Genomic DNA, 20300 nt, shown 5'->3' with positions numbered 1-20300 from the left:
GAGTTTATCAAGACATTTTGCAGGAAAACGTACGACCATCTGTCCGCCAACTGAAGCTCCGCAGAGGATGGGTGATGCAGCAGGACAATGACCCAAAGCATACAAGTAATTCAACAAAACAATGGCTGCAACAGCACAGAATACACCTTCTGGAGTGGCCCAGTCAGAGTCCTGACCTCAACCCGATTGAAATGCTGTGGCATGACCTTAAGAGAGCAATTCACACCAGACATCCCAAGAATATTGCTACACTGAAACAGTTTTGTGAAGAGGAGTGGTCCAAAATTACTCCAGATCGTTGTGCGGGTCTGATCTGCAACTACAGGAAACGTTTGGTTGAGGTTATTGCTGCCAAAGGAGGGTCAACCAGTTATTAAGTCCAAAGATTCACATACTTTTTCCCCCCTGCACTGTGAATGTTTACATGTTATGTGCAATTAAACCATGGCAACATCTAATGTTTGTGTAGTATTATGTTCATCAGACTGTTTTCTTCTATTGTTGTGACTTAGATGACGTTCAGAGCACATTTTATGCCCAATTCATGCAAAACTCCACGGAATCCCAAGGGGTTCACATACTTTTTCTTGCAACTGTAACTCTAAACCTAGCCCTTAATCCTAACCCTAACATTTAACCCTAACATTTAACCCTAACCCTATCCCTTAATCCTAACCCTAACATTTAACCCTAACATTACCTAGCCCTTAACACTAACATTTAATTCTAAACCTAGCCCTTAACCCTAACATTTAACCCTAGCCTTAACCCTAACCCTTACATTTAACCCTAACCCTAGCCCTTAACCCTAACATTTAACCCTAGCCTTAACCCTAACCCTAACATTTAACCCTAAACCTAGTCCTTAACCCTAACCCTTACATTTAACCCTAACCCTAGCCCTTAACCCTAACCCTTACATTTAACCCTAACCCTAGCCCTTAACCCTAACCCTAGCCCTTAACCCTAACATTTAACCTTAACCCTGGCCCTTAACCTTAACCCTAACATTTAACCCTAACCCTTAACCCTAACCCTTAATCCTAACCCTAATATTTAACCCTGAACCTAGCCCTTAACCCTAACATTTCACCCTAACCACTTTATGAACAGAACTGTCAGGCTTTACTAGTAGCAAACCCCCCCCGCAAAATGTAAAACGTATCAAAAATACAATACTTGCATTTTTGGTGCAGTTCTATTGAAGTCTATTACATGCAAAATACAATCTGCTGCAGGAAAAAGGTCCCTGGCCCTGTCCAAAAAATGCACAAGCTCAAATGCACAGATGCAGATTAGATCCGTAGGAAACCATGTTAAATGGACTGTAGCGCATTTCTGGAAAATGCACTGAAATCCACATGAGTGTGTACCTAGCGCTATTCAGCTATCAGTGGAGGTGCTGTGGTGTCCTACAATAAATGTGGAAAGATATGTGCCCACAAAAAAGAATGGAATTTATGTAAAGTTTTGTTCAAAAGTAAAATTTGTAAGGATGTATTCAGTTTTGAGTGGATGCCACATTGAAGATCTTCATATATATATATATATATATATATATATATATATATATATATCTTTACAGCTTCAATGCCTTTGAAACGGATAATGGTTCCGAAGTAAATATTATTTGCAGATGTGTCTATTTTTGTGTGATGTGTGTCTATTTTTTCTACCACAGAATATTTTTGATCTGAAAGAACTGTTGATGGAGATTTGAAAGGCGACCGCACTTAGGCATTCCTGTCATAGGGAGACTGAGGTGGCTTTTCAGGAGTCTCATGAAAACATCATCTGGTGTGGAAAACAGGTCAATGATTAGAATAGTTCTGTGCAATACAGCATGATGTTTACCATGTATCTGTCTGCAGCAATGTAGAGGGAAACTTACACATTTTAGAGAGGTTTCCTAATCTCCAGGGAAAGATAGAATGGGACTGAAATTATAGGTGGCAGTTTATGCATTTAACATTTATTTTCTTTTAAAATGAGCCTCCAGGAGGTTTATGCCATATTGTGCTAGTATGCACCACATATTAGCACACTGTGGTCAACTTACCTGTCAAACAAAGCCCTCCAGCCCTGCGTTGTCACTTCTCCAACTGGCGCCTGGATGCTTCCATCCTCACCCAGTCTTCCTCCTGGTTCGTTTCACTTGAATGGCAGGTTGCAATGACGTTACACTTCATTATGGCACAGAATAGATGTCATGAATGTGGTCTGAGCTGCACTTATGAGGCTCAAATTGCATTACCCCTGACATTACATTATGAGAAACATTTATGACAGTAGAAACCACTAGAGTCTCTTCTGTTGAAAAAAAAAACATGCCTGTCAGCATTTTTTTCAGTATTTGCTTTTAATACCACTTTAAGTGTTTGGTCATTATCTGCACCAGCCATGTACCTTACATCATTCCTGATCTAGGAGTGGACTTGTCTTTTGAATATGGGAAGTATACACCCTCTATGGGCCCTTCCTGTACTTTAATATATATCTTTGTGAATTTGTGGGATTGTTTTTTTCCCCTTGGCATAATCTCTGCATTTATGCAAACATGTGCTGCTTATCTTTTAATTATAAGTTTTCACATATTGTGTGTGTTGATGTTGGTTATAAAGATGCTTATACAGATAAACAGATACTTTTCTTTAAAGGGTAACTCCTCTTTTGTGGGGGAAAAAAATAGCAAATAAAAAATAATATAGCATTTACAATTGCGACTCCAGTCATATTGGAATTGCATGTTATTAAAAATTCCCTTTCAATCTGCAGTGCTGTAATTTTCTTTAAAATGCAATGCAATATGGCTACCTGGATGTGTTCTGTACACAGAGTGTGTACAGAACACCCCTTAAAAATGTCATTTTCTGCTTGTGTGATTGGCTTACTGATTTTCCCAGAAGTCTGCACTAAGATAAAAGTCAGATTTTTGACATCCCTGCAACAAAAATGTTGTTTTTGGTGAGATACTCCCAAAGGGAAATCACACCTAAAGGGATGCAGACCCTGCCACTTTCCTCATTAGAGCCCTGTGGGTGCAGTGGCTGATAATTATAAAATCACTCTCATACAGATTCACTCTGCACATGAACAAAGACAAACAGCTATTTCTTTGCAATGTACATACAGTCAGGTCCATAAGTATTGGGACATCGACACAATTCTAACATTTTTGGCTCTATACACCACCACAATGGATTTGAAATGAAACGAACAAGATGTGCTTTAACTGCAGACTGTCAGCTTTAATTTGAGGGTATTTACATCCAAATCAGGTGAACGGTGTAGGAATTACAACAGTTTGCATATGTGCCTCCCACTTATTAAGGGACCAAAAGTAATGGGACAATTGGCTTCTCACCTGTTCCATGGCCAGGTGTGTTATTCCCTCATTATCCCAATTACAATGGGCAGATAAAAGGTCCAGAGTTCATTTCAAGTGTGCTATTTGCATTTGGAATCTGTTGCTGTCAACTCTCAAGATGAGATCCAAAGAGCTGTCACTATCAGTGAAGCAAGCTATCATTAGGCTGAAAAAACAAAACAAACCCATCAGAGAGATAGCAAAAACATTAGGCATGGCCAAAACAACTGTTTGGAACATTCTTAAAAAGAACGAACGCACCGGTGAGCTCAGCAACACCAAAAGACCCGGAAGACCACAGAAAACAACTGTGGTGGATGACCGAAGAATTCTTTCCCTGGTGAAGAAAACACCTTCACAACAGTTGGCCAGATCAAGAACACTCTCCAGGAGGTAGGTGTATGTGTGTCAAAGTCAACAATCAAGAGAACACTTCACCAGAGTGAATACAGAGGGTTCACCACAAGATGTAAACCATTGGTGAGCCTCAAAAACAGGAAGGCCAGATTAGAGTTTGCCAAACGACATCTAAAAAAGCCTTCACAGATCTGGAACAACATCCTATGGACAGATGAGACCAAGATCAACTTGTACCAGAGTGATGGAAAGAGAAGAATATGGAGAAGGAAAGGAACTGCTCATGATCCTAAGCATACCACCTCATCAGTGAAGCATGGTGGTGGTAGTGTCATGGCGTGGGCATGTATGGCTGCCAATGGAACTGGTTCTCTTGAATTTATTGATGATGTGACTGCTGACAAAAGCAGCAGGATGAATTCTGAAGTGTTTCGGGCAATATTATCTGCTCATATTCAGCCAAATGCTTCACAACTCATTGGACGCTGCTTCACAGTGCAGATGGACAATGACCCAAAGCATACTGCAAAAGCAACCAAAGAGTTTTTTAAGGGAAATAAGTGGAATGTTATGCAATGGCTAAGTCAATCACCTTATCTGAATCCCTTTGAGCATGCATTTCACTTGCTGAAGACAAAACTGAAGGGAAAATGCCCCAAGAACAAGCAGGAACTGAAGACAGTTGCAGGAGAGGCCTGGCAGAGCATCACCAGGGATGAAACCCAGCATCTGGTGATGTCTATGCGTTCCAGACTTCAGGCTGTAATTGACTGCAAAGGATTTGCAACCAAGTATTAAAAAGTGAAAGTTTGATTTATGATTAATATTCTGTCCCATTACTTTTGGTCCCTTAATAAGTGGGAGGCACATATGCAAACTGTTGCAATTCCTACACCGTTCATCTGATTTTTATGTAAATACACTCAAATTAAAGCTGACAGTCTGCAGTTAAAGCACATCTTGTTCATTTCATTTCAAATCCATTGTGGTGGTGTATAGAGCCAAAAATGTTAGAATTGTGTCAATGTCCCAATATTTATGGACCTGACTGTAGATCACCCAGAGGGGGATGTTTTTTTTTCAACAAAAGTGGAGTTACTATTTAAATTAAATTAATTAATTATTTTATGATTTATGTAATAAAAATTATTTTTGATACGTTCGATGTCTGCAGTGGGTATATTTCTTGTTACTTAATTTGACTCTTCTTTGAATATTTATATGCATGGTTTTTTGGCAGATGGAGAACCCTCCTGAGGGGAATCAGCACCAGTAAATGAATCATTTTAGGATAGCGTTTGCTTTTTTTCAAGATTGGGAGGTATGCAGGGAGGAAACCTAGTGAATGGATACCACCATTACACTTGAAAGATAAAAGAAAGCAGTGACTGATCCCCAAAACATCCATTCATGGTAGAAATACCTGTATATTGCAAAAACTTCACCATCACAATGGACTTAAAGTGGAACTAAACCTCTCCTGAAAAACCTACCCCTCTGCTACTTACGCATGACCCGCTGGTCTCTTCTGGTGGGAGGGCAATATAGTGCCCAGCGGCATTTTTGTGCATGTGCAACAGTGTGTACAGATATGCCACTTAGTAACCCACTGCCTATGCTGGCTGCAGGGTCAGACTGACCATTTGGAAACTCGGGCTCTGCCCAAGGGCCCGGGGTCAGTAGGGGGCCCCATGAGATGCCCCCGGTACCCTTTCATAGGCTTTTTTGAGTTTGGGCAAGGACACAGAGGCCCCAGGATACCCTATTGCCCAGGGGCCCCATGAGTTGTCAGTCCACCCCTGGCTGGCTTTTTGCTTATTTAGTACAAGTGATATGCTTTATAATGAATAATATTTTAATGGAGAGCATTATATCTGGTCCATTATTTTGAGGTGCACATGTTATGGAATGGAGCTGATCTGGCAGATAATACCAGGAGTGATACCCCTCGGTTACCACTGAGAATGTGTGGGTGGGTGCAGCATGGTGTGGCAGCAGTAACACACACCCTCAGGTCAGATGCAGTTGAGAAACTTGTATTGAAATCAAAGTATAACAGTTAACAACAAACCTGGTGGAAAGAAGCCCAAGCGGGAGATAACAGCGTGTAGTGGAACAGGTCTCAGGCGAGCTGACGATGCCTGTCTTGGAATTCAGCCTGGCTGGTCCAAGCCCAAGTGGTGAGGATTTCCAGGAGATTAGCAGATACCTACACTTTCCTTCCTCATCTGGAAACTTTCCCTACTGCTAACACTGTCCCTGACAGATGGGTGACCTGTCCCTACAATGCCAATAGACTAGAAAGCACACCAAACCCAGGAGTCAGGGTCTTCAATCGACTCTGGCTCACCTAAGATGATCACCAAGGTCATATACAGTGGGGCAAAAAAGTATTTAGTCAGCCACCAATTGCGCAAGTTCTCCCACTTAAAAAGATGAGAGAGGCCTGTAATTGGCATCATAGGTAGACCTCAACTATGAGAGACAAAATGAGAAAAAAAATCCAGACAATCACATTGGCTGATTTGGAAAGAATTTATTTGCAAATTATGGTGGAAAATAAGTATTTGGTCAATATCAAAAGTTCATCTCAATACTTTGTTCTATATCCTTTGTTGGCAATGACAGAGGTCAAACGTTTCCTGTAAGTCTTCACAAGGTTGGCACACACTGTTGCTGGTATGTTGGCCCATTCCTCCATGCAGATCTCCTCTAGAGCAGTGATGTTTTGGGGCTGTCGCTGGGCAACACGGACTTTCAACTCCCTCCAAAGGTTTTCTATGGGGTTGAGATCTGGAGACTGGCTAGACCACCTCAGGACCTTGAAATGCTTCTTACGAAGCCACTCCTTCATTGCCCGGGCGGTATGTTTGGGATCATTGTCATGTTGGAAGACCCAGCCACGTTTCAGCTTCAATGCCCTTGCTGATGGAAGGAGGTTTGCACTCAAAATCTCACGATACATGGCCCCATTCATTCTGTCCTGTACATGGATCATTCGCCCTGGTCCCTTTGCGGAGAAACAGCCCCAAAGCATGATGTTGCCATCCCCATGCTTCACAGTAGGTATGGTGTTCTTTGGATGCAACTCAGCATTCTCTCTCTTCCAAACACAAGTTGTGTTTCTACCAAACAGTTCTATTTTGGTTTCATCTGACCATATGATATTCTCCCAATCCTCTTCTGGATCATCCAAATGCTCCCTAGCAAACTTCAGACGGGCCCGGACATGTACTGGCTTAAGCAGGGGGACACGTCTGGCACTGCAGGATCTGAGTCGCTGGCGGCGTAGTGTGTTACTGATGGTAGCCTTTGTTACGTTGGTCCCAGCTCTCTGCAGGTCATTCACTAGGTCCCTCCGTGTGGTCCTGGGATTTTTACTCACCTTTCTTGTGATCATTTTGACCCCACGGGGTGAGATCTTACATGGAGCCCCAGATCGAGGGAGATTATCAGTGGTCTTGTGTGTCTTCCATTTTCTAATTATTGCTCCCACAGCTGATTTGTTCACACCAAGCTGCTTGTCTATTGCAAATTCAGTCTTCCCAGCCTGGTGCAGGTCTACAATTTTGTTTCTGCTGTCCTTCGACAGCTCTTTGGTCTTCACCGTAGTGGAGTTTGGAGTGTGATTGTTTGAGGTTGTGGACAGGTGTCTTTTATACTGATAACAAGTTCAAACAGGTGCCATTGATACAGGTAATGAGTGCAGGACAGAGGTGCCTCTTAAAGAAGAAGGTACAGGTCTGTGAGAGCCAGAAATCTTGCTTGTTTGTAGGTGACCAAATACATATTTTCCACCATAATTTGCAAATAAATTCTTTCCAAATTAGCCAATGTGATTGTCTGGATTTTTTTTCTCATTTTGTCTCTCATAGTTGAGGTCTACCTATGATGCCAATTACAGGCCTCTCTCATCTTTTTAAGTGGGAGAACCTGCACAATTGGTGGCTGACTAAATACTTTTTTGCTCCACTGTAAGTGTCCAGCATCCAACCCGATAGCTGCCCCATTGACCTAGGAAACCATAGAGGAATCCTGTTCTCCTTGGCTTCCTCTCCATCCTTCTGCGATGCTGCTGCGTTTGAAGCCATCCACAGTGGAGAAAGTGGACTGCACCTGCCTACAAGTGGAAGTGTGGAGCACCTTCCTTTTTACATTCTGTGGTGCATGATTAGACCTTACAACTTGGAAGTTGCATCCAAGGTGAGCAGAATCACTCACACAAGTGTGGTGGTGTTGGAGGAAGTGTTCACTGGCTTATGGATGTAAGTATAAAAGATACAGTGCACAGGTCACAGAAGATATATGAATTTTTGAGTCACTAGTAATATACATTTATATTATATAGTTGTATTCACTATTGGCACAGACTGTTCTATTTGTTTAAGTCACTGAATATTTGAAAATAACAACATGCACCTTAAATAAAACAAATGTATATATAATTTTTTTATTGATGAATCATATTCATTTATATACTGTACTGTATATTTTAATTGTAGGTAAGAATTTACAACTATATTCCACTAATATACTTTGCTAAGAAACAAAGCAAGGACTGTACTACAAGACTGGGCTGCATTTATATGAAATCATACAGACAAAAATTGGCAAGCAGCGCCATCTGCTGCTTAATCCAAAATGAAAAATATCACACATATCTAAAATACTTATACTGTAGTTATGAGAAACAAAATGAAGGGAACTTGCTCCAATGGAGATACCAATAGCAACAAAATCTAAAAGAAGCTCTCACACTTCACCACAAAAATAATGTTGTTTGGAAATTAATTTTAAACATCTAATAAGTCACATTCTACAAACTCCTAGTTTGCAATTTAAAGCTGAACTCCTGGTCATTAAAAAAAATACAAATGAATGTGACTCTGTATTCACTAATGCATTTTTAAATGTCAGCAGTGTAAGTACTTGAATGAGGCATGGTATCAGCTTTTTAAGGGCTCAGACTAGGGGAAGAAGAAGCCAATAAATTGTGCTGCATGCCAGGCCCATGCTGTTAGGAGGAGAAATACACATTTATCAATATTCTGCTACTCTTTTAATTGTCCATTCAAATGGTGGGAGTGTGTGTGTGTGGGGGGGGGGGGGGGACTTGTGTAGCAGTACCCTCACAGGATGGTAAATAATGGGTTGTATACAAAACTTATGAGCTTCTATGGAAAAGTTTTTTCTAATGTTAAAGCGGAGCTCCAACCAAAAGGGGAAGATCCGATTTAATGCTTTGTCCCCCACTCCCCATTAAGGATTGGCACCTTTGGGGAGCGGGTACTGTCATCACTCTGCTGTGGCTCCCTGTTGCTGCAGATATACTTCACATCCACCAATGTGCAACACCCCGCTGGACATCCCGCTGGACACCCTGCCGGACACCGGCCCACACATCCGGCCAGACACCTTGCCAGATACCCCGCCGAACACTCCACTGGACAACCCGCCGGACATCCCGCTGGACACCCTACCGGACACCCGCCCACACATCCGGCCAGACACCTTGCCAGATACCCCGCCGAACACTCCGCCGGACATCCCGCTGGACACCCTACCTGACACCCGCCCACACATACGGCCAGACACCTTGCCAGATACCCTGCTGAACACTCCACTGGACACCCAGCCGGACACCGGCCCGCACATTCAGCCGGGCACCCGGCTGCACACTCGGCTGGACACCCGGCTGGACACGGCGCCGGACACCCGGAAGGCTGATCTGAGCAAAAATAATTTCAAGAAGTGGATGATGTCTGAAAATTTAACTACATATGCTAGTTTTGTGGCTTCTCAGGAAATTGTCAGGCAAGGGAAGCTGTTCACAGATGGACATTATATAAAAGAATCATTCATTAAGATTTCAGAACATCTATTCTTGGACTTCAAAAGCAAGAGTGGAATTGTGCAGAAAATCAGAGATATGCCCCTCTCTACAAAGACTGTCAAAGACAGAACCATAAATGGCAGAAAACATTAACAGACAGCAAATTAAAGACATTAATTCAGCTGTGGCGCACTCAATCGCCTGTAATGAGTCCAAAGACAAAGGTGATATTGAACAAAGGTAAAAAACGATATATGCAGTGTTATCTTCATTTTAGATGTCATAAGGGTTTTGTGGCTCCCAGTGTTTTTTTTTTTTTTTGGGAAATGGGTCAAAATGGCTCTTTGAGTGTTTAAGGCTGCTGACCCCTGGCCAAGGCGATCGGAAGCGGAAGTTGTCCTCCCCCTCTCCCTCCCCATAGTCTTCTGGGACACATGACAGGTCCCAGAAGACTACGGGGCCATTCACAAAGCGCAGCGCTACTTGTGCATGCGCAGTGTGCACCCGGCTGTGAAGCCGCAAGCTGTCACAGCCAGGTGCCCACACTGAAGATGCCGGTGCCGGGGAGAGAAGATGGCTGTTGAAACCAGTGGTGTTGAGGACACCGCTTGACCAAGGGACAGGTAAAGGCAGCCATAGACTTGCAAAAAATCCTGCGATTTTTCGGACGATTTTAAAGTCCGTGGATAATCTGTTCATGTATGGGCAATTTTGTCTGCGGATTTTTGTATTTTTTTGTCTTCTCGAATATCGTTGGAGCTGGAAAATTTTTAGAAAATGACCAAATTTCTTCCCATTCATGGCAATATCCCCCGATTTTCTAAACAACAAATTAATGCGCATGTGCGATGACCTGGAAGTTTCATAGGGAACAAATTTTCTTATCTGGGAGAAAGGTCAAAAGTTTTGGTGTGTAAACAGAACAGTATGTCATGGCATGTCATGTATTTCTGTGCAGTAATCTTTGTGTTTGTTATGCAGAATAACATGCGTCCACTATGCTTATTGTGTAGTGCTTAAATAACCCATAATTAATGTTATGTATTGCACAACTAACACTTATAACACTTTATGTCTATATATATATATATATATATATTTATTCAAAAAAGAACAGCAATATAGTTTTAAAGCATCAAAGCTTTATTGACACATATAGATAGACAGTATCCAAAGCATTATTTTTTATTCAGTATAAAAGCGCACTGTACATTTTGTACATATAAGACAATACAAGTATTGTTAAATGGTTAAATGGTTCCAAACATCACAAAAGAAGTCATAATAAACCAAACCATCTGAAAATATATATATATTTGAGGTAAACCCCCAGTGCTTGCATTAATGAAAGCATATCCAAAATTGTTCATAGTAAATATGAATATATGTACCTGAATCATTAGCCAAAAAATATATGACAGTACAGCAAAGAACAATATATTGATTAGCAAACCCCCATTGCTATCAGTGATGAAAGCATTTTCAAAAATTTGTCATAGTAAATTGGAATGTAGTTACCAGACATGCTGTGCATAAAAATATATTGACATTACAGTAAGAAATGGGCAAAAGGCCCTATGCTTGCAGTAATGAAACGTTTTCCGAAAATTAGTCATGGGAAGGGAGAATGTTTTTTGCAGACATTCTTTTCCAAACCTCATATTGACAGTACAATAAAGATTATATTTGAATATTTGTAAGATACATCATCAGTAAGAAAGGAGAAAAAGACCATTGCTTGCATGAAAGCATTGCAAACATTAATGTTAACATTGTTAAATAATTAAGAATAAGTGCAATGTGTCTGAAACAGGTCTGGCATGTACAACACAAGATTCAATTCAAATCAGTTTGCATAGTGCAGTGGTCGGCAAGCCACGGCTCGCGAGCCACATGCGGCTCTTTACACACTTTAATGTGGCTCTTCTGTGTGCCGGGCGCCTGCTCCCCTCCCTCCTCTTGGGCGGCCGCCCCAAAAGTCAGGACTCTGCAGCTAGCCCAGCAATGGGCAAACTACGGCCCGGCTGACCTTTTAATCCGGCCCGCGGAGCGTGCTCCAAAAAAAAAACAGCCAGGGCAGCGCGCTCAAATGCAATGATTGGCCAGTCTCGCTGCCACTCACATCCTGATAGCCAGTGATTGGCTGTCAGGATGTGTGTAGGCGGGGCAGCGTGACGAACGTGAGAGGAGCTAGGCTCCTCTCACAGTCCGACTAAAGATAGTTAATATAGAGGTTACAAGATGAATTACTGTATCACCCAAAATATGGCTTCCATTCAGTAGCCCAAAGAGGCATACAAAAAAGAAGGGTTTGTGAAAAGAAATTCACAGGAAAGCGGCTACATTATGAACAGAATGTGATACTCAGAAAAATTTCCAAAAATTATGCTTTATTACATATAAATGTTTGACATATGGGCAGTCGCCCCGGTTACCATCACCTCAGGATGAGACAATATACACACAGACCTAAAACCATATAAAATCACCAAGACCAGTCTAAATAAATGTGCTGCCAAGACAATGACAAAAATGTCTAAAGTCTTTGCAGCACTGGCACATAGGTTAACACTTCCCAAGGGAGGTGTACACAAAAATTATACCATAGGTATACAGTGTCACATGTGATAAATGTAAAGACATGTGTCATAACCATATAGGTTCTATCCCATGAGGGGAATTCCCAAAAATTGTACCGAAGGTATGAAATATCACATGTATGCAGTGCGGCGAGCACAGTGTGCGTCAGAAGAGAGGCATAACCATAGGCCTATGTTAGGCAGCAAAAGGATATCACATATGAAATACAATACAGTCCCATGCCGGCACATGTGGTTGGGGCCCATTCATCTGTAATAGAAGTGACTGATATTTAGGACTCTTTAGATGTAAATAACGCCCCAATTGTTGCCTGGATGGAGAAACAGATGCAGATAGCAGAACACTATTTTAAGTGATTACTTCACCACAGCATGTGGACTACACATCACTTGTTGTTGCAAACAGGATAAGGCCCAGCGGCTCCTCCGCCCGTTGAAATATATATGGCATGCCTTGTTTCCTATGTAAAGCACCATAGTGTCCCCATCCTGTAGTAAGACAAACAATATGAGGGAAGTCACTGTAAGAGCTTTCAACTCTATAATAGACGTTTATGCCATATAGGTCACAGAGGACCTTAAATCTAATGTCCTGTAACAGTCCACTCACCACCTGTGCAATGGGTAGTAAGAAAGAAAAGGATATCCTTCATGAGTACTGCCCTTCAAAAAAGTACTGCTGTATGGAGCCAGGGAACCACCGCTTACATCAGCCGACGCACCGCGGGTTCCGACCTCTCCATGGCGCCTGTGCCGCCTAAGCCTGCCTCATGGCATGTGAAGATGGCTACCTCCTTGTGGGTCAGCGTGCGTTCCACCTAGTGCGCATGACCGGAAGTGACGTATCTGACGTATGACGTCAACGCGTTTCGCCGATGGGTGTATCTCACTCAGCTTTGTCAGGACATGTGACACTGTATACCTATGGTATAATTTTTGTGTACACCTCCCTTGGGAAGTGTTAACCTATGTGCCAGTGCTGCAAAGACTTTAGACATTTTTGTCATTGTCTTGGCAGCACATTTATTTAGACCGGTCTTGGTGATTTTATATGGTTTTAGGTCTGTGTGTATATTGTCTCATCCTGAGGTGATGGTAACCGGGGCGACTGCCCATATGTCAAACATTTATATGTAATAAAGCATAATTTTTGGAAATTTTTCTGAGTATCACATTCTGTTCATAATGTAGCCGCTTTCCTGTGAATTTTTATTTTACAAACCCTTCTTTTTTGTAATCCTCTCACAGTCCGCCCTGAAGACCGGAACGGCGCGGGAACATGGCGAGAAGAACGCGCGGAGTAAAGGTAAGTGAATTGACACAGGGGGGACTTGGCTTACTACTTGCTACTTACTTACTACTACTATATGAGGGATGAATTAATATGGGGGATGAATTACTATAGGGGGGATGAATTACTATGGGGGATGAATTACTATATGGGGGATTAATTACTATGGGGGATGAATTACTATATGGGGGATGAATTACTATATGGGGGATGAATTGCTATGGGGGATGAATTACTATGGGGGATGAATTACTATATGGGGGATTAATTACTATGGGGGATGAATTACTATGGGGGATGAATTACTATATGGGGGATGAATTACTATGGGGGATGAATTACTATATGGGGGATTAATTACTATGGGGGATGAATTACTATGGGGGATGAATTACTATATGGGGGATGAATTACTATGGGGGATGAATTACAATATGGGAGATGAATTACTATATGGGGGATGAATTACTATGGGGGATGAATTACTATGGGGGATGAATTACTATATGGGGGATGAATTACTATGGGGGATGAATTACTATATGGGGGATGAATTACTATGGGGGATGAATTATTATGGGGGATGAATTACTATATGGGGGATGAATTACTATGGGGGATGAATTACTATATGGGGGATTAATTACTATGGGGGGTGAATTACTATGGGGGATGAATTACTATATGGGGGATGAATTACTATGGGGGATGAATTACTATATGGGGGATGAATTACTATATGGGGGATGAATTACTATGGGGGATGAATTACTATATGGGGGATGAATTACTATGGAGGATGAATTACTATGGGGGATGAATTACTATATGGGGAATGAATTACTATGGGGGATGAATTACTATATGGGGGATGAATTACTATGGGGGATGAATTACTATATGGGGGATGAATTACTATGGGGGATGAATTACTATATGGGGGATGAATTACTATGGGGGATGAATTACTATGAGGGATGAATTACTATATGGGGGATGAATTACTATGGGGGATGAATTACTATATGGGGGATGAATTACTATACGGGGATGAATTACTATACGGGGGATGAATTACTATGGGGGATGAATTACTATGGGGGATGAATTACTATAAAAACTTATTGAAACTAAAAACAGTGTACCATCCTATGTATTTTCAGTTTTAAAAATGTGGCTCTCAAAATAAATTTCAATCGTGGTTTTGGTGAGATTTGGCTCAGTTGAAAAAAAAGGTTGCCCACCACTGGCATAGTGTATCCAATACTGTGTTTACTCTGCATTGCATGGCGCTCAAAGTACTTTTGTAAGGCGGTCAAATTATTTTTAATATCCTCAATGTGAACATTACAAATCATCAATTCATCAGTGAGCTTCTGGGCGTTGAAAGTATTCAATACATTTGGTTCTGGGTTTCCTAAATAAACAAAGGTAAATTAGTAAACTATTTTTTTATACAGATATGAATGCATGCAAGCTTGCATGGATAGATGCATGTATGCACATGTGAGTACTTACCCCCACTAGTGCTGTTGATAACATCTTCATCCACAGGCATAATGTGCAAAATATCATCATCAGCAATTTCTACATGTTCATCATGCATGTCATTTGTTGGAGTTTCTTCCAAAATTGTTTCCTCTGTTTCTGCATTTCTCTGTTGTTCTCCTGTGTGTATGAAAGATAACATTTAGATATGTAGCATGGAAGTTAAGTCTACATCTTCATGATATATAAAGTTACCTATTAAAAATAAAAAGAGACAATACATTCCTGAATAGACAGAGTACAGGCAGTAGCATTTTCCAAATATTACACATAATCTAAATCACATCCCATAAAAAAAAATTTTAAGGAAGGTGCAATACTCACTTTTTATTAATAATTTTTGGATTCGCTTAAACTGATCCAGCTCCCTCAACTTTAGATCAGACCATCTTTTCTTCAATTGGTCCTCGGTGTGTTTTATCCCAAACTTTTGCCACAGGTATTTCATGGCCTTCCCCATTATTGCATCTTTTCTGCAATTGGTGTTCTTGTAATGTTGCATCTGGCAATCATAATCCTTCTTTAATAATATTCGCACCATCTCAACCATTTCCTCAAAGGTCATGTTGCTTGCCTTTCTTTTTTTCTTTGGTATTAATGCTGTTTCACTTTCTTGCTCCTGGTGGGCTTGATACTCCTGATGGTCTTGTTCATGCACCTGTTGTTCGTTTAGCTCCTGCTGCTGTGATCGTTCGTGCTCACATGCCGACTTCTCCATCCTTTACTGCTCCGTACTGTAGTCACAAGGGGCGGGAGGAGGGCGGTCTTTATAGCGTGAAAGGGCGCCAAAAAAACACGTAAATGTGTGTGCACGAACAGAAATTCCTCATATCGAATACATCTGGCATGGGAGACGTGAGCACGAATATTCTAAAATTTTCTCCAAGATTTTCCGAAAAACATCCTCTTCAAACAAGTAGGTACCATCAATCATTGTATAGATGATGCAACATGTTGCAATGCTTGTCATGTGCTTCCTAGTGTTTTTTTCTTTTGTAACCATTTTTTTTTTGTTTCCACAAAATAGCACTTGGTTTGTGTGCATGAAAACCTTGCAAACTTTACTATTTTTGTAATCTTTATACATTTGTCATGTCATGTCAGCCCTGTGTTTTTGTACAATAAAATGTGAATTTTTATAGTATAAAAGCTGTTTGTTTATACCGTGCGCCTGGTTGTTGTTCCCTTTCCATATGCTCCTATTTTTGTTTTGCATAGCAAACGTTTGAAAGTAGCTTCATCAATTTGTGAGAAAGTGTAGGAATATTTTATCAATTTCAAAACGCATTATGATTACTGCAGCTATTTGTTTATAACCAGTACTGGGCATTGTTCCCCTACCTTATGCTGCCATGTCTTTTGTGCCTTGCAATTTTCTATTATAACATATACCCCTTTGTGTGCAAGTATAGCAATACTTCTTCTCATTTGATAACATGTGTTTGTGGCTGTGCTCACTTTAACATCACATTCCAACTAGTGTAGCATTTGTTTGTATACCATTAAAGAATTCATTACACTACTATATCCTGCCAAGAAACTACCCCATTCCCCACAAAATATTGCATGTAATTTAAACAGTTTTGGCGCACATTCATGCTTGCCAGAGCTGGACGTGCACTTGCCAATTTTTCAAGGGCGACTACATTGTTGCTCCTCCATTCTCCTAGCACCAATTCACTGCTTATGAAATCTTCTCTGTCCAATGTAAGTGGTGGCATATAGGCAGTGTTGGTGGATCTTAGAAAATGATGAATTAAGCAGCAGCTCTCCACAATCACATCAATTGTGTCAATGTTCACATTGATTGCAGTATGGAAAATTTGGAACCGACTTGCAAGGATGCCAAATGCATTTTCAACCACGCGTCGTGCACGTGACAGCCTGTAGTTGAATACTTTTTGATCAAGATTCATATTGCGCCACGGACAGGGGCGGACTGACCATTTGGAAACTCGGGCACTGCCCAAGGGCCTGGGGTCAGTAGGGGGCCCCATGAGATGCCCCTGGTACCTTTATCATAGGCTTTTTTGAGTTTGGGCATGGACACAGGGGCCGCATGATCCCCTATTGCCTGGGGGCCCCATGAGTTTCCAGTCCACCCCTGGCCACGGAAATGGCTTTAATATACAATCGCTCAAAGGAAACGCATCATCAACATCAAAAACAAAATTAAGACCTTCTACTGTTTGCTCAGGGGTGGGAAGATGTAGAAGTCCCTCGTTTAGTCTCTTTTTAAATTCTGTTTTCTCCATCACTCGACCATCGGAATTCCCCCCATTTTTACCGATATCTAGGTACAGGAACTTATACTTTGCGATCAAAATGGACAAAAGTATGATGCTAAAGAATCCTTTATAATTATAGTAGTAGGCCCTGGAGTGAGGCAGTGGTGTGATGCGAACATGTTTGCCATCGATGGCACCACCACAGTTTGGAAAGCTCCATAGGTTTTGGAAGTCGCATGCAATGAGAAGCCAGTCTTGTGCGCACTTTGGAAACTGTAAAACTGATAAGAAGTTTTGTTATAGTTTGTGTCTGTAAAATTAAACACATTTCCTTTTTTTTTAGTTAACGGAAGGTGATGTATCGCAGGAACCAGCACCACAATCAAGCAGTGCCAACTGTGGAGGAAAAAAAAAAAGGAATCCAGAGTCTGAGACAACTGTGTTTTTGTGGAATATATCATCTGCACTGAGAGAAAAAGAAGAAAATGACTGTGATGTCTTTGCCAAACATATCGCTAGCAAACTGCGCACTATGACTTTGCAACAACGAGATTTGGTAGACCCTTTGATTTACCAAATCTTAACAATTGGTCAAAGGGGACACTGTGCCATTGATACAAAACTTGTTGGGTACAACACATACAAACATACCCACAGCACACCACACCCTCAATACATTTCTTCAAGTACACCCACACACACTGCACATCGGGAACATCCCCTACATATGCCTGCTACACCAAGTAGCAGTCATAACTGGCCAGAAGCATCCCATAGCAATTGGGATGTTCATTACACCACCCTTTAAGTAAAAAAATTCACTAACAAACAATAGGATTCATAGTGTTTTTATATAATATAATTGTTGTATATACTAGTTAATAAAAGGGAGAATTGTTTTATAAAAAAAGGCCGCCGGTGTTTTCAATCAAAATTTTTTATCTTTGTGCTTTTTTTTGCCTTCACTGTGTGAATAGGGGTGTGGACTGTTTTATTAAGATGTAATTTCGATTACATTATTTAATAAATGTACATGACCAAAGGGACATCATGTACACACTGCTTTATCTGAGGAAGCTGTGAAATGTAAAGTATTACAAAAACAAATGAAAAAAACACATTTTATGTAACACAGATATATATTTTTATAATATCTACCTGCAAATACTTGGTCTTCAGCACACGTGATATTGCTGCGCATGTTTCTGAGATTATACGACCCAAGGACTGTGCGGATATACCAGTTGAAAACATGAGGTCCTCATAGGATCGTCCGGTTGATAGGTAGCGGAGGGTTGCAATGAGTCTTTCTTCGGCACTGATGGGTTTGCGCATGTAAGAGACTTTTTTCGTAATGTGCGGTGCAACCATGGTTAGGAGCAGCTGAAAGGACTGCTGGGACATTCGCAGATAATTTTTGAAGTCGTCAGGATTATTCTCTTTCAAATTACAAAGCAGGTTCATGTGTGAAAATTAACACGTTTCAGAAGCCAGTCTTTGCACCATACTCTGCTCTTCCTTGCTTTCTTTTTTTGTTGTTTTTCCTTCTCCAACAAGCAAGCGCTATAAGGGCCAGTTTTTTTTTGCAGGTTAATTTCGGCATTTTAATACAATAAATGAAGGAAATTCGTAGGAACGAAACGTTGCTGATGTCTTACCGGCAGATTACGAAAAGAGGGAGGGACAAAAAGGTCACCAAATGACATCATTTCTGACGACAAAACGACAGCATTTCCGCCCAAAAAACTATATCATTTCCAGTAGAGGTGACAATTACAGAGGATTTATCCACCGATTTTCGTTCTAAATGGTGTTCTAATTGGCTGTACGGCCTACTGATTTTTCGCTTATCAGAAGAAAAATCGAGAGACTTTTTACAAATCTATGGCCTGCTTTACTGGCTATATTTTAAAATTCAGCAGCTACAGTTTTTGTAGCTGCTGACTTTTCTTTCTTTTCAGCTGGAACTCCGCTTTAACTCATAAATATGTAAAAAATGAAACCTGGACTACAAAATAGAATGAAATACATAAAATAAATCTCACACAATACATTTATCAGCTGCTGGACACCTGTGATAATAACATAAAAAACAGCATAATCAATAGTAATCTGCATATCTCACTCCATAGTGCAATAATACATTCAAATTAATACATTACATGAGACTTGCAATTTCAAATAGTAAAAAAAGTCTGTCACAATAATGATGTTAATAATGTGCTGTATCTTCAAATTTAATTTCTTTACATTCCGTGATACCTCCTGTGTTTATACACTGTGAATAACCACCACCAGTTGTGCACTAACCTCTACTATTTGACAGCACAATCTATGCTCGGTCAAACAGACACTTTTGTCCCTTAGGGTGGACCGTGATGGATTCCTCAAAATAGTGCTGTAAACCTCTTCAGTCTAGAGATCCATTCCACCTAAATTTTACTCCACCACATGCAAAAAAATACACTAACATAGTACTACTCCACAAACATGTTAAAATGCACTCACATTTAAAAGGTGCTAGGTCGCACCAGATGCATACAGCTTAAAAAACCCAAAATTTAGCAAACTTGTGCTAATTCACGTGTAAACACCAAACAGTTACCACACTTGCAATCTTGGAACGAGCATTGTGACATCCACCAGGGTCCTGTTCATACACGTTTCATCACCACACATGTGACTTCCTCAGGGGAAAATGATTGGACCGCATACTGCTGACTACATTTATAGATAAAACTGGAGCCATTTTGCTGTAGCCCGTCCCTATCTTAACTTGTGGCCGCCATTTTCTTGTGGCTTACCAACCTGAATATATTCCAAACTCTCCCGTGATGTAGAATATTACTAAATTTTAATATGCTTATATTGCACAAGTTTTGCTAAACATTCACAAATAATATACAAATACCGCAATAAATATAACATATAACCAATATATCACAGATACAATGATAAATAATAATTTTCCTAAAACACTCACTATTGAATACATCCACAATGCTAATTATCTAGAAAAAATTGAAATGTCAGTTAATGTCACTTATTTAAATCACTACACTTAAAACATCAAATT

This window comes from Staurois parvus, unplaced genomic scaffold, assembly GCF_062004578.1.
Source record: "Staurois parvus isolate SC_StPar_1 unplaced genomic scaffold, SC_StPar_1.0 ptg000358l, whole genome shotgun sequence".
Classification (NCBI taxonomy): Eukaryota; Metazoa; Chordata; class Amphibia; order Anura; family Ranidae; genus Staurois; species Staurois parvus.
This window is presented reverse-complemented; position numbering follows the sequence as displayed.